This window comes from Pelodiscus sinensis, chromosome 3, assembly GCF_049634645.1.
Source record: "Pelodiscus sinensis isolate JC-2024 chromosome 3, ASM4963464v1, whole genome shotgun sequence".
Classification (NCBI taxonomy): Eukaryota; Metazoa; Chordata; order Testudines; family Trionychidae; genus Pelodiscus; species Pelodiscus sinensis.
Window position 1 is genome coordinate 89444428 of NC_134713.1, and position 16171 is coordinate 89460598.

Below are 16171 nucleotides of genomic sequence, written 5' to 3' on the forward strand. Positions count from 1 at the left end.
TAAGTCAGTCAGTCCCAGGAAACTAATAAATGGATTACCACCATCTGATGGACATGTGGCAACATATTTGAAACAGATTAGTCATTTTCACTCTGATCCTAATGGATAGACAGCCAAGTTACCGCATTTTCAGCCTTAGTGATTGTTTCATCATCTGATGAGACAGATTAACAAAAAAATAAAGGTTACTCAAACCATAATGCACTACTCACATCACTGTACAAAAGCTACTGTAGATAATTTCTAAACAACCTCCAAAAATTAGTCTCTCCAGGAGACTGTTCCATGAGTAGAGTAATGTGGAAAGACGCAATAGCTAGCATTTTCTTAACATCCATTTATATTCCCCCTCAGTTCAGCAGATTGAAAGTGTTAGTTACATTTGTTATTTCCCTCCTTAAAGTGTATAATTAATATTGTCCAAATTAATATAATGTAAGATATCAAATGCCAGCATATCCAGTTTTTTTACAAAAAATTAGTTATACTGATAACTGAATCCCCACTGTGATAGAAATGTAGCCGTGTTAGTCTGGGGTAGTTGAAGCAAAATGCAGGACAATGTAGAACTTTAAAGACTAACAAGATGGTTTATTAGATGATGAGCTTTCGTGGGCCAGACCCACTTCCTCAGATCAAATAGTGGAAGAAAGTAGTCACAACCATATATACCAAAGGATACAATTTAAAAAAAAATGAACAAATATGAAAAGGACAAATCACATTGCAGAACAGAAGGGGGATGCGGGGGGGTGGGAAGGGGGAGGAAGGAAGGTAAGTGTCTGTGAATTGCTGATATTAAAGGTAGGGAGAGTGGGATGTTTGTGAGTTAATGGTATTACAGGTGATAATTGGGGAAACTGTCTTGGTAATGGGTGAGAAAGTTCAAAGACTTGTTAAGTCCTTGTTGGTAAGTGTTGAATTTTAACATGAATGACAGTTCAGAGGATTCCCTTTCAAGTGCAGATGTAAAAGGTCTTTGTAGCAGAATGCAGGTGGCTAAGTCATTTAGAGAGTGTCCTTTCTGGTTAAAGTGGCAAGAAACTGTTTTCTCTTTGTGATCTTGTCTGATATCTGTTTTGTGGGCATTAATCCTTTGGCGAAGTGTCTGAGATGTTTGTCCAATGTACATAGCAGACGGACACTTTCGGCACATGATAGCGTAGATTATATTTCTGGATGCGCAGGAATATGTGTTCTTGATCTTATAACTCACTTGGTTAGGTCCAATAATGGTATCAGCAGAATGAATATGTGGACAAAGCTGGCAACGGGGTTTGTTGCAAGGGAAGGTACCAGGGTTGGTATTAGTGTGGTATGTCCTGTGGTGGTTGGTAAGAATCATCTTGAATCCCCACTAGGATTTTTACCATTATAAAGATGACCTATATGGTTATAGCTTGTTTAATGTCCCAGTGTGCAATATGCACATCTGCTCTAATGCAGAAGAGACTCCACACTTAGAAAGGGGTGTACATAGGATACAAAGCAGGATCACAGTTAAAAGGGGGGAAAAGCATGTTAATTACTTTTGTTGCTGACATTACATTGGGAGGAGTTGTAAACACCAGGAAACATGAGACAAGACAGAGATGGAAGCAAACAGAAAAACAGAAATTTAGATGGAAAAAAGCCACCCCACAAAAACACACACACAACCTTAATGCATTTGAGCTATCCCAGAGAGACATAAGGATCTTGTGCAAAAAGGTTTTGAGCAAAATGGACATGGCCACACTCCTTGTTTTTACACAAAAATGGCTTGGAATAGATTATGCAAATGAAGCGTGACAAAATACTAATCAGCACTTCATTTGAATTGCCACTTCCAGCAAAAACTTATAGTGTAGACAAAGCCTTGGAGGATAATAGGTAAATGTATCACTACATGACTACTCTACACAGATTGTCTTTAGTTCCAAGACAAGGCAGATATTGACAAATCCAAAAGGAAACAAATAAGTAGAGGTCTAGAAAGACAGATTTGGAAAGTTAATTATATGCAATTTTCCTAAGTGATGCTAAATCCTATCTCAAAATACAAGGATAGAGCAGATGACCTCTTGAGGTCCCTTCAAGTCCTAGGATCAAATAAAACTTATAAGGAGCAAACACTAGAAGGGAGATGAATTACTCCTATATATAAAACCATTATTATTACAGAAAATTAAGACTGGATAGCGCTGATGACAGGATAATAGTTTTCCAAAGGAAACAGCCAAGTGATAACCCATTGCTTGGGGCACTGAAGACTAGATTAAAAAAATATATTAGTAAGTGATCAGTAGGAAACCACCTCAGACTGGCAGAGAGATTCAGATGATCTAATTATCCCAGAGAGGTGGAAAGGATGATTCAGTAATCAGTGTACAGGCTGAACCTCTCTGCTCTGGCACTCTCTGGTCCAGCAACAGCTGTGGTCCGGTATGATTTTAGTTGCCAGATGACCACTTATCACAGGTGTGGCCAAGTTTCCTGTGGTCTAAAAGTTTTACAGCCATCAGTCCTGACTGTCAGTGGTGTCTTCTGTTATTGATCTCTAAAGTTAGCCCTAACTATCTTCCAAGAGCCCAGTAAGCAATGGAAGTGTTGCTAATGCTGCTAGACAATATTAACCCCTTTTGGTCCAGCAAAATCTGGTTTGGCACCAGTCAAGTCCTGAGAGGGGCCAGACTAGAGAGGTTCAACCTGTACTAACCTAGGCTTGGTTGCTTGCTCTGTTATAGGACTTCAGTGAATGACCTCAAGCAGTAACTTAAAACCAGATTCAGAAAGTACTCATAGTCCTAATTCCCACTGAAATCAATGAGAATGAGACAACAATCAATGAGAATGAGACAACTTTAAGTATCTGGCCCTGTCTGCTACACCTCAGTTCCCCATCTCTAAGACCAGGCTAATCATAACATCCTTGTGAGGTGCAGATGTGTGAGGTATTGAGATACGATGTTCATGGGCTAAATACCATAAACAGCTCTTTTTGGATTTGATTCTGTACTTTTTTAAAAAAAGTGTCTTAAAAAACATTTTGTAGAACAGCTCTTTCATCACTCAGGACACAAGGGGGATGCTGGCCACATGTCCACCCCTGAATAGGACTCCTCCCACACCACACCTACCCCTGGGGAAGGCACTCCTTAGGAGTGTTCAGGGCCTGTGACAACCCCACTCTCCCCTCCTCTTCCACCTCAACCTACTTTTATACCCAATGTCAGGCTTCAGTCCAGGGCCTAGTTACCTGCCTCAGTGACAAACTGTAGTCCATACTCCATCCACTCCCCACAGTGCCAACTGTGGCTATGCTCCCCACACCCAGCACATGGTTGCCTATTACAGTCACCTCCAACTGGACAGTTTCTATGACAAAGGATAAATGCACGTCAGACATCAGAAATGGTAACACATAAGTCTGTAGATTTTAACCTGTCTGGTCACTTCGTCATGGATTTAAAAAGTAGCCAATTCCTCTAGGAAGGAATTTCACCAGCCAATTCGAAAGACTGCAGAACTGGAATTCATCTACAATTTTGGCACTTGTCTTGCCCTTAAACAGAAACATTAACTGGTTGGCGCATTACAAAGTAAATTTCTCCTGCCTTTCACATCAAAAGCCATGAATGGGGCGCAGCCAACCCCTTAGCTTCATTAACATGGGCCCTACAATTGACAGACTTCTGCTGTTCTGTCTTTTGGTTTCTGCTATTTCCATTCCAATTAATCTGATTAAGTGGATTTTACCCACAAGAGTTCATGATCCTGTCTGTTAGTCTCCAAAGTACCACAGGACTGCTTGTTTCTAAAATTACAGACTAACACAGCTACCCCAGAGACTTTTTAACACCCATTGAGGTCTGCAGGCCAAGTTGTGATCCTATCTGTGCTGCCATGCAAGAGAGTACAATTACTTTCCCTTACTGCCATGCAAGAGAGTACAATTACTTTCCCTTACTTCATTAAGTCCTGGTTTACATTATGGAGTTACTTTGAAACGGCAACACGTGGCACATCCATGCTACCAAGGCTGCTATTTCAAATAACTCCTGCCTTCCACAAGGAATAACACTATTTCAAAAATAGTTATTTCAAAATATTGGTAGTGTAGTTGCTCCAGGGTCACTATTTTGAAATAACTACTCCCCAGAGTAATTCAAACGAATTACTTGCCAGTGCTTCCTGGGACTCTAAGTCGAGTAATACATCTACATTAAAGGAGCATGCCTTGGACTAATTTCAAGGCTTCCCCATAGTGTAGGCACGCTATTTTGAAAGTTATTTTGGAACTTATTTCAAAATAAGTTATTTAGAAATAGTTTCCTACTGTAGACATGCTCTAAGCCAGCTATTTGGACCATTGGTAGTGCAGGAGAGTAGATGCAGACTTTGCAGATATTGACCCATGCTATCTAGTGGGGATTAAGCAGAGACCTAGCTAGTGCAACTATGCCAGCAGCTGGGGGCTAAAAACATGGCATACTTGACAGAACTGGCATATAGTACTTCCCACAAAGAGCGAGGTGGAGCCCAGAAGACAGAAGGAGTCTTACTGACTCAGTCTGCCTCCCAGGAGCAGTTGAACAAATTCACTGCCCCTTGCTCCTGGCACTGATACTCTTATATCCTGCATAGTTTGTACTTTTAAACTAAAAGAAATATTTCAAGTAGAACACATTCTACATGGAAAGTATTTCCCCTGTATGTTGTGTCAGTGGGGAAAAAACCCAAATCCCTTCTTGAATAAAGAAACACAATAGAACTTACCATTTTAGTTCTAAAAATTTTAGTCATTTATAAATCATTAGCTTAATCAACTATAATAATCAGAGCCCCCTTAAAGTGAACTGCCACTCTTCAGTTTTGTATTGTGAAGAACCTGACAGCATGTTACAGTTTTTAAATAAGTGGGGGCAAACCAGTGCCAGTAGACTGAAATTCCTTTAACATATATAAAGATCTTGATGACAGTTATTTTCCAGGTCTGCAGCTCAGCAATTGTGCCTCTGAATGGTTTCCCACATGAAGTGTTTGAAGAAGCGGTCGACGTGTCACTGATCTGAAGTCCATTGCCTGGTCTTCTTTAAGGAAAAGACAGAGAGAGGAGGAAAGGTGATGCTGATAAGGAAATCCAAATCAAATGTTGACACGTTCTAACAATGATCAAATGCCTTTGCCATGACTTACCATACAATCTGGGGGTGGAAAGAAACAACATTGAGTGAAGGAGAGAGTCACAAGCAGGAAAGTTGTACGGAAGAGTAAAGGTTTAAAAGTGTCATTTTACTACACCTGATTTTAGTAATATCAGTTTAGTATCAAATAGATCATTGAAGAGTGTATGTGGGATGATGGAGTGGCTTTCTTCCTTGGATATATATTTCTTCCTATTTGTGCTCACAGAAGCCTTGGTTTAATCATGAGAAAGGAATGGGCCTCAAGAACACACATTAAAAGACATGACCTATAATCCCAGGCTATAATACATTTTCTTTTTTCTTTTGTACTGGTCAGTAAATAAAGCACAAACATGAGGACTGAAAAACATAAGGCTGAATATTGAAGCCTCTTCTAAATTGTAAGCTCAGTTGTCAAATTGTGTATGTGCATTTCACATATGACTGAAGAACTGCACAACTACTCCTTTAAGCCGACATTCCTAGTGACTGGTCTTTTGGGGGAGGGGGGAGGAGAGGCGGTCAGATTTCTATCCTTAGTATTATTCCTTTGTCTGCTTATCATGGATGGAATATGGCCCTAGGGAGTCCAACATAGTTGAAAAGATAGAGCAATTTTAGAATTCTGAAGGAATTCAGTGGTAAATACTTAACAGTTCATGCAAGTGCATTATCACAATTATACCCTCCCTTCCTAAAACTGATAGCTCAGGATATGTGCTGTTTAGTAAGACCTTTTACTATTCCAGATTGCTATTAATTGCCTCGTTCAGGCATACATGTCTAGCTAGTGTGCAGTTCATCATAAATAATCATTGTAAAGCCCCTTAATTTACACTGTACCTTTCATAGTTACTTCTGAAGAAAATTACAACCTACTCTACTAGCTAAGGCCACACAACCCGATAGATTTGGCTACCACTGAAATTCAGTGCAAGCTATGCCATGATTTGAGCAGGAGCAGCTCATAGTGCCCTCTGCCACTTGTGGGACCAACTGGCAATGGCGGTACCCTCTACCAATTGTTCATTCTCGAGATGCTACAAGGTTCGTGTGCCTTCCAGTCTGGAGAGGAGGGTTGTTAATGCTTATTAGTCATCCTGCAAGTTCTCTGGTTGACAGGGGTGTCAAGTTCAGAAGCTCCCACGTAGGTGTCTTCCAGTGAAAGCTGCTAAATAACGGGCCAAATCCTAAAGCCATATATGTGCGGTTGACATCTTAGCTACCTCACACAGGACTGTGAGAGAAAGCAGAAAAAAAAAGTCACAATAAATATGCCGCAAACCAGCCACCACAAAAGCAAATTTTTAACAGTAGCCCTTGTGCCATTGCAAGCACCAACTAGTTTATGCTTTTAGAGGGTGAAAAAGTAGTCTATAAAAGACACTCTGGTGGTTATAGCACCAGACTGGGCCTCAAAACTGAGTTCAAGGCTTTGCTCAGCTACAGCCCAAGGTAACACAGGAAGGAAAGTCACCTAATTTATCCTGCACTTTCATTGCTAAGGTGTGAACTTCTACTAAATTTCCTTCTCACACAGGTGTGCAAGGCTAAAAACCTTTGATGATTGTGAGATGTTCAGACTATCGTGGGGAGAACCACAATGGTACTTATTTAGAAAAATGTATCCCACATGAAAGTCTAATGCCTGTTTAGTCAGCTGAATGCAGCACCTTGCTCACCTCTGAAGAAAGCAGTCAGAAGTAGAAGTGTGGCTATACTGCTGCCCACTGCCAGCCTGGGAGCAAGACATGGGACTCATTTTGCCCTGTAGAGATAGGAGACACAGCAAAGAGAACAGTCATTTTAGTGTGTGTCAGGCTTTGTAAAAACCTGCGATTCCCTAAATTACGATCACCCAGACTAGAGGTCATGATGAATGGAATTAGATCCACGCTCGGGAGAGGATCAAAGCATGGGCTTTCCTCATTCCGTCACTTTTCAGATTAACTTTATGGCCCAAGAGAAGGTTTAGCAAATCAGAGGTTTTACTACAATGTAAATCACAGCTTGAGGCGTACAAGAAATGCCTTCTTCAAATGTCAGCACTGCAGCCAGGTGGTTAAGGCTGCTGCTACTTTCGGCTGCACAAACAACCGAGAAAAATGTTGTGTGGAGCTGAGGTGACTGAGATCAGCAGGAATTTGGGCCTGGAGTGTGGATGTGATAGAGACTCTTAAGCTAGAAGTTTCCTATTCCTCCACCATGGGATCCTGACTGGCCAGTTATACCCATGTCAAGGAAGAGTGCCACAATGGGCCAGAGGGAGAAAAAGCAAGCAAGCAATTTAATTTACACCTGTGTTTGCATTCCCAGGGTCTGCAGTATCTTAAAGTGTATCCGGTAGCTACCATTCAAACTTCACTGTAGACTCATTTTCCTCCACCACAGACACGCTCCCCAAAACATCCAAACACTTCATATTCCTAATGCTAGATCAAGCAGACAATGGACTTCATCCAAACCTTCCCACCCTGGGAGCTAGTTAGTGTGATCGCTGGCAGTCTCAAAAGAAGCCAAGGTGAATGAAAGTGAATGCTCCTAGAGGGGAGTCCTGCACATCAGAACTGACGCACATTAGCATGTAAGTAAAAGGAATCTGGTACTTCTCTGCTTATCCACAAAACAGACATAATGTGGAAAGCAGGACTTCATACCTCTAGGCTTTCAGTACACCACTAACCAGATTGACAATAAGCTTTTTATTCTCTCCCCGCCCCCATCTACTGCCTCATACAGCACGGTCCTGGTCCAGGCTTGCAGCCCCTACATGCCACTGCAATACAAACTGTTTTAAGATGTTCATATGATTTCAACATGCTGAAACAAATACTCCCATCATTGTGATATTTGTCTCAGCCAAATAAATTATACCGATTCCCAGACAAGTAGTTTTCTAATATATTTGGGGATCTTTATGTCACATTTGGTCTTGGGAGAAGGAGAGGATTACACTTTCATATGGACAGTGCACAGCTAGGACATGTGAGGACAGTCCTAAGGGACTGGCAGCGAACTAAGTTCTGCTCTTTTCCATCCATCCATATTTGTCTGAGTGCTTCACTTTTTTGTGCCAGAAATAGCAGATTCCTGCTCTATTTCTTCCTCACATGCAAATGCAGACTCAATGTTCACATAGATTGTGACATGCATTTCTATAATCCTCATCTCCCCCATTAATGATGGAGGTACACAGATACTTTTAAAGACGTGGATGGGAGGCACAAGCTAGGTTAGTGACTTCAGTCACATGACATCTGTGTCTGAGCCTGGAACTGAACCCAGTGCTTCTCAGTCCCAGTACAGTGCTCCACTTCCTCCCTATTAAGCATTAAAAGGAGGAGACCCCATTTCAGAGTCTGAGGGCAAGGAAAATGGAAGTCTTGAACCTGCTGTCTGAATGCTAAAAAATAGGCATACCATTTAGCACTTTGAGCACAGTCAAGGAAAATGAAGGCAGCTGGAAAGACAGTACTAGCAAGCAAAGGACACAAAACTATGGAACAAAACATTGTCAGAAGAGCTACTGAATAAATTCTCAGATCTTTGTGCAGTACATTGAATATTTCATATAATTTGTTCGGTACATTACAAGCCAGTGATGCTCCACCAGGGGCCTGTGTACCCCTGAGGATAGGCAGAGGTCTTCTATTGGGGTACATGAACTCATCCAGATACTTGCAGGCTATAGAAGAGCTCTAGATAAGTCAATACAAACCAATTGTATATAGTGATTTATATATACAGGCAGTCCCCGGGTTACATGGATCCGACTTACATCGGATCCCTACTTACAAACAGGGTGAGGCAACCCCGCATTAGCTGCTTCCCCCCAGCAGACCAGGGAGACGTGAAGCTAGCGCCCCCCCCCCCCCCCCCCCCAGCAGACCAGGGAGCGGCTTTTCTCAGCAGACACCTCAGCTTGAGAATAAAGGACTGAGGGAAGTGAGATGTGGGAGAATAAAACTGAGCTCTGGAGAAATGTTTGGCTAGAGTTTCCCCTACAATATGTACCAGTTCCGACTTACATACAATACAAATTCAACTTAAGAACAAATCTACAGTCCCTATCTTGTACGTAACCCGGGGACTGCCTGTACACTAATCTTATATATACTCAATATACTAATCCCTGAACGTAGAGTACACTTATAGTCCAATAGGTTTGTTTTATAATTATATGATCTGAATGAGAAAGCAAGCCCTTTTTCAAAGCCAGTGTGATGTGGCACTTAGTAATTTAAGTGAGGTGAAACTCGGGGGTATATATGACAAGTCAGACTCTTGAGAGGCACACAGTAGTCTCAGAAGGTTAAGGGCCACTGCTATAAACAATCAGTGGTGCTGATGATACAACAATGATTCTCTTGAACCGTTTGACCAGGATTTAAAAAAAAAAAAAAAAAAAAATCAGGGGAGAGAATGCTTGCCTGGTAGCATTACCCCTTTCTTCCTCTCCCTTCACTGTCTGTTCCAGGTCCTTGATATGCAGTTTGGTCTTGGTGAGTCCTTATCTTGCTATCGAAGATATTCTGCAGCTCACTCACACTTTACTTTATGGATGCACGTTACAGTCTCCCTGTCCAAAACAGACTGATCTCTAACTGCAGGTCTGACTCGAAGAGACAAGAGGGATGGGTGCTAGGCCATGGTTTGCGATCGCTACATACAGAGCAAAATGGTTGTCAGCTCCTGACAGTGTCTGGAAAAGATGAAACTGAGCCAGTGTGCTCCAGCACATCTTTAGGTGAGACAGTATCTCTCCCTAAAGAAAAAAATGGAAGGGAATATTTGCTGTATCCAATGGTGAGTAAGCCACTAGGCTAATGAAGCCCATGCCCAGAGGTCCTGGGCAATTGGAGGGCCCCCAGAAAAAATGAGTTCCCTGCACCCTGCTCTTCCCAGCACTCCTGCTGGGGAGCAGGATATGGGGACTTCCCCCACTCCATCCGGCACTCATGGGTAACCCTGACAGCCCCAACCCCACATCCCAGAAGCACTAGGAGTCTCCTACTTGCTCTGGCCCAGGGCCCCATAAAACAGGAATCTGCCTCTGACTGTATCTTATGCAAACTAAGACTTTGCTCCAAATCCCATTTCTGCCTCCCTGACCCCCAGCGGATCTGCTGACCTCTTTTCAAGCCTGACTCTAGCCAGGATGTTTCTCCCAAAGGAGAGAGCCAAGACTTGACTCCTGTTCTTTGCTTGACAACATGCTCCGCAACATTCCTTTAGGCAGATTAAAAAAAAAAAAAAAGCCGCACCACCAGCGGGATCTGGTACACACAACACCAAAAATCAGGTCCCCTCCCAATCTTCAAGACAACTCATGCTCAATTTTTTAATCTTTGGTAAGTCAGGTTTTAGCCTGACTTGAAGGGTACATCTGCATTTGAATTGGGAGATGGCCAATTTCCAGCTTGGGTAGATGGATGTGCACTTGCTTTAAATCCAGCTAGAGTGCCAAAACCAGAAAAGTAGCAATGATGGTACAGAACACTGAGGGCCCAGAGAAACACAGCAACATATGCTTAAGGTATTTTTAAAGCACTCACTGATCATTAAAAATCCTAACTGCACCTTTGTTTTTAACATATGCATAACACGTTATCACGCTGTGGCTCTATCTAGCAAAGGAACATGTATGGCAGTTTTGAGTCTTATGATGTTTGTTGGCTGTGCCCTTTAGCACTACAGTAGATGTTCAAACGTGTGTGTGTGTGTGTGTGTGTGTGTGTGTGTGTGTGTGTGTGTGTGTGTGTGTGTGTGTAAAAAGGACACAGATTCAGTCCTTGAAAGCAAAGCATATGACTGGGTCATTTAATGACAACACTGCAAGTTCTTGACAGGCATAGGCAGAATAAAACTTTAGTTTACCCAGAAATTCCCACACAAAACTCAAGCATGTAATCAAGACTGCAGTCTGATAATTGGATTTAAAAATCACAGTGCCATCTAATGACAAAGTAGTTGGCTGCATTTATCATTCAACTATTACTAATTTGTATTGATAGCACCTAGGAGCCCATCATGGATCAGGACTCTGTAGTGCTGTACAATCAGAACAGAAATCCAGTCTGATTTAGCAGTAGCCTACTGATATTCACACAGCTCATTAACATCAAAAGTATTCTAGTTAGTGACTGTTATGATTTCATGTATATATTGTATAACCTTCATTTTATAAAAAAAGCTATAAAATGAAACATTCCTTAAGAACTCATCTGCTCCTGTGGCTCATTCATCACTTGGAGCTATACTCCTACTTGTGACAGAATTGGTTGTTAGAGGACTGATGTAAGCCAGAGTTGTAACAAAGCAACACTAGTGATGAACTCTAAAAGATAATGTCATTGTGTCCTGCCCCTCCAAAGTCACAAGTAACAAAAAGAGAAGGTTTAAAAGGAAAGCCACCCTAGGGCTATGTCTACACTCGCGGCTTCTTGCGCAAGTAATATGCAAATGAGGCTAAGCGTGGAATATCGCTGAGCCTCATTTTCATACCTAATGAGCCACCATTTTTTTCAGAAGAGGCTCTTGCACAAGGAGCGTCTACACTGCCCCTTCTTGCGCAAGAAAAACCCTCTTGCGCAATGCCGTTCTTCCTGAAAAGTAATAGGTGTAATGGTGTTGCGCAAGAGGGTTTTTCTTGCGCAAGAAGGGGCAGTGTAGACGCTCCTTGTGCAAGAGCCTCTTCTGAAAAAAAATGGTGGCTCATTAGGTATGCAAATGAGGCTCAGCGATATTCCACGCTTAGCCTCATTTGCATATTACTTGCACAAAAAGCCACGAGTGTAGACAGCCTAGGAGTGACATGCAGCCAGAACTATTCCCAAACAAGGTTTTCAGAGCTTCTTGTAAAGATTTGCATGAGCCTTAATTCAAAGCTATTGCTGATTTAGTGAGAATAGAGAGACCACACACACAGATGTTTAGGGAAAGCACTTCCAGATGATTCAGAGAGATGATGCATTCACTTTAAGGGCAGAACGCCAACAAAATACATCTCCCACCTAGTACCCCCCAGAGTTCCCAGGGAGCTGGCCTGTGCCTAACAGAGAAAGGGCCTAGTGGCTTGAGATAAACTCCAGTGTACTTCAGCTCTTCACACCCCTTTTCTGAAGTCACCTATGTCATATGCTCCTCCCTCATCTCATATCCAGATGATCCTACTTTAAAAAAAAAAAAAAAAAAAAAAAAAAAAACAGAAGAGCCACATGCACACCATTACTGTCACAAATAGCTATTGAGGAACTGCCTTCATATAGCCTTTATGGAGGACACCACTCAAATACTTTGATTTGAAAAGCCATGTCCCTCATTGTGTTCAAGAGCACATAACCACACTAATATCCAGCCACAACCTGGGACAAAGTAAATGTAATCACTTGCTTAATGCCTATACCCCCACATCCTTGCAACCGATAAATAGGAAAGTTCCTCCCTAGCTTAAAGTGGAGTCCATCGTGTGCAGGGTTTACAGTTTTGTTCAATGGCTTTCAGCACTACCGCCACACAAATTGTTCAAGCCAATGTCAGCCTACATAGCTTTAACAGACCCCAGATACTTCTCAAGCAGAGAGTAATTTCACGGTAATAATTTGTTTAATGTGTTTCTGATTGCTTCCTATTTTTCCCTAGGTAATGACATTTACACCTTTGCATTTATATGAGCTGCTATAGCATTTACCCTGCAGGAGGTTGTTTAGACAACACAGACCCTTTCATCTGACTGCTAAAGCCCCACAAGACAAACTAGCATGAAAATATCCTTCTCATTCCCCACTTCCCTTTCCTTACAAAATATGGTTAGAAAATTGTTATCCAAGAGGTGTGGCAATTCTTGCAGGGGACATATTGGAGCAGTTTCAACAAAGGCAATTTACTGTTCATAAAAATTTTCCTACTGGTTTGAATCAAATACATAAGATTATGTTGGTGCTAAAACTGCCACAATCTTTTCTTTTGAAGAATCTTTTCAAGATATTGCCAAATAGCATTCCTTCAAAAAAAAAAAAAAAAACACACCCACCAAACTTCTATATTTCACCAGCAAATGTAGCTTTTACAAAGGAAGATTTTAGCATCCATAATTCTGGACATACATGGGAAGATCTCTACATGGATTAGGAGTGTCTTTTCTGCTTTCCATCCTTTTGTTCTCTAGCACCAAACGTCAGTCTCAACTATTTGTTTTTCCTATCTACCGTACGGATGGGACTGACCCAGGATATTCAGATACGGATACAAATAGCCCCAAATTTGTGAAAGCTCAGGAGACTTTTGGTTTGGCCAATTACAAACAGCTGCCATGTTTCTGTCTATAGCCAGCTTCCTTCAAAGATGCTTTCTAGATCTTACATGACCTCTCCTCCTATGCTGAACACCTGCAGGTCTTTAATCCAGTGGCACTGATTCAATGAAGAATAGGAGAGGTAAAATCAACAGCAATCAACTAAGAAACACAAAAAGCAATCCTGTAGGGATCCTTGTGGCTACTCGAGCTAAAAAACACACAAGTTTCCATTATATTCTTGCATTTTCAGTCACTCATTACTTCAGATATATTAATCTAGAATTTATCTAGATGACAAATGAATAAAGGTGGTTCCCAATCTCCATATAGAACCATTTGGAGAATGTTCTTTTTCTACCAAATTGTAGAATATAATTTGAATGTGAGATTTTTCTTCAAATATCTTGTTGATTCCACTGAAAATGCAAGTGGGGAAAAAAAAACACACACACACACACACAAAGAAATCATAATAGGGCAATATAGGGAAAGAAAAATCTACAGTCCATCATACATGCTAAGCAGCTTCCTATTTTTACCTAGTCAGTAGTAGAGTCTCATTTGACAGCTTCCAATTCTATATTTACTGTAGGCAAAGATAGATAGATATTATAATTATATAAATGATGGGAGTTCTCAAAAAAAAAGTCTAACATTCCTTGCTATCCTGAGCCAGGAACAAAAAAAAAAAAAAATATTATGAGGGTGGCATTTGAGATACCCATTTTGTATTTTCAGATGTCTAGAATTATCAAAAATGTTATTAAATTTCAGGTAATATCTGTCTTTTAGAGTATCTGGTGTCATAGCATTTCCACCACTGCTCATCTTCCATCAGTGTAACAAATGGCAAAACGCTGTAGTTTGTCCAAGTGACAGAGTCCAGACCCTCATAGTCCTACCACACTACAGCCCAGGAAAAGGCTAGTGAAAGTAGATTGTCCAGCCACCGGACATAGCCCTGAGCAGGCAACATAGTTTGTTTAGAGGCCTGAATGAAAGGCTGAATTTACAGGATCCAAAGATGGGGCTGGAAAACCTGATAAGGGCAAACAGTTTGCTGAACTCTCTGCTTCTCTAGAAGGAATCCAGAGATTGTGAGATTTATCTGGAGGGCTGAGCCAGTGAAGAGGCTTTGGGGCAAAGGACACAATGAAAATAAATATGACAGGTACCTACATGCCTAGGTTACTTAAGAAACTGAGACGTATACTCCTAAATCACTCAAAACTACGCCTAAAAATCCATTTTTATCATATGGTACACTCTCTATAACCAGTCATTACAATTCAGAGGGGGGAAAAATCCAGTGGTCCTGTAGCATCTTAGAGACTAACCAAAAATACTTATATATTTGTATTATATACAGGACCATTGGTTTTTTTAGGGGTTTTTTTTTTTGGGGGGGGGGGGGGGGTTGGTTCCAGATTAACATGGAAGCCTGAGTCTTTTAATTCATAGAAGTCTCAGAGGGGTAGCCAAGCTTTTACTGTAGTTTGTGTCCCTGATAAATTTTTTGAAACAAATGAGTGTGCGCTTGCATTCACTATCTCTGTCTCAGTCTCATACACTAACCAAAAACAACTTTGGATGTGGAAAACTTAATATTTCACATTCCAGTGATTTTTGGTGAGGTCTATGACTTTTTGCTAATATTCTATACGTCGGTGTTACTGCAAATTGTAAAGTTTCCTGTCTCACTGCAATTTATCCAATGTTACTTGTGAGAATTTTATACCCCTCCAATGGGGTTGACTCACCACTTCTGTAGCTCCTTGTGGTTGCTCACACCATGTCCCTCCTCATACCACAGGACTCTCGGTGTTCTCTCTGTGGGACTCAATTCTCCATCCATCCAGATCAGGGTATAGTCCTCCCCTGACATAAAATCAAAAGCCTACTGAACAAATGCCTCATGCCACTCTAGAGAGTCTTCGAGTTGAAGGTCAGGTCCCATTTAGCTTTACCAGTATCTGGTAGGGGACTCTGGGTCCACCAATCATTCTGCTTTCCAGCCCATGAGCCTACATCTAGCTGCTACAGGCTACTCACTTTCAGATCTTGTTGCTGTTTCCCAGGATGCCTTCCTAGTGCCCTTCTCTGTCTTCTGGCCCCATCTTCTGGATTTACCAGCCCACATGCTCTCCTCCCAGTAAATAATTGTAAACTGCTCTTTTCTCTGGTTTCTTGCCAGACTCTATAGCCTCAAAAAGTGACTACCGACTATTTCCTCAGCAACCCTGTTCAGGTCTCAACAGGCAGGCTTTGTACAAGCTTAGCCTGCCTCTGCCCAGCTGGATTTCATCATCAATCAGCCCTTCAGTCCCTGGCTCTTCCCAAGCACAGCCTTTTAGATTAATTATCCTACCAACCTGCTCTGACTTTTGTTGTGTGGACACTACAACATAGGCCCATAGTCTTGTAAGGTATAGAATCTCTGTAACATATTGAACATCTATCCGGCTACAGGTGAAGGTCTGTTTTTCCATGTACACTACTATCTTATTATGCCTCTTTCATTTTGAAATCAGAAGTCTTGGTCCATTTGTCCTGATTGTTATTTTTATTCAAACTATGGGAGCTCTTATATATCTACTTATCACTTTTCACCAACAATCCAGAAATAAAATAGCCTGAATCAGCCATTCCAGGATCTATCTGCCTTTTTATCCCCCTCTAGACAAACTATGTAACAGACAATTACTAA

General features: G+C 41.4%; 1 long non-coding RNA gene across 2 annotated transcripts; it reads right to left on the bottom strand.

Moving 5' to 3' along the window:
* Nucleotides 1-4740: 4740 nt before the first annotated feature.
* On the bottom strand, nucleotides 4741-15766 carry LOC142827874 (uncharacterized). 2 transcript variants are annotated; one of them, XR_012902660.1, is made up of 4 exons: nucleotides 15517-15766; nucleotides 15225-15342; nucleotides 6851-6936; nucleotides 5081-6405 (listed from the first exon to the last, which is right to left on the bottom strand). It is a non-coding gene; the product is annotated as an uncharacterized LOC142827874 (long non-coding RNA). The 2 variants fall into 2 exon arrangements; XR_012902659.1 differs by lacking the exons at nucleotides 5081-6405; nucleotides 6851-6936 and adding an exon at nucleotides 4741-5072 and having other exon boundaries at nucleotides 15517-15736.
* Nucleotides 15767-16171: the final 405 nt, after the last annotated feature.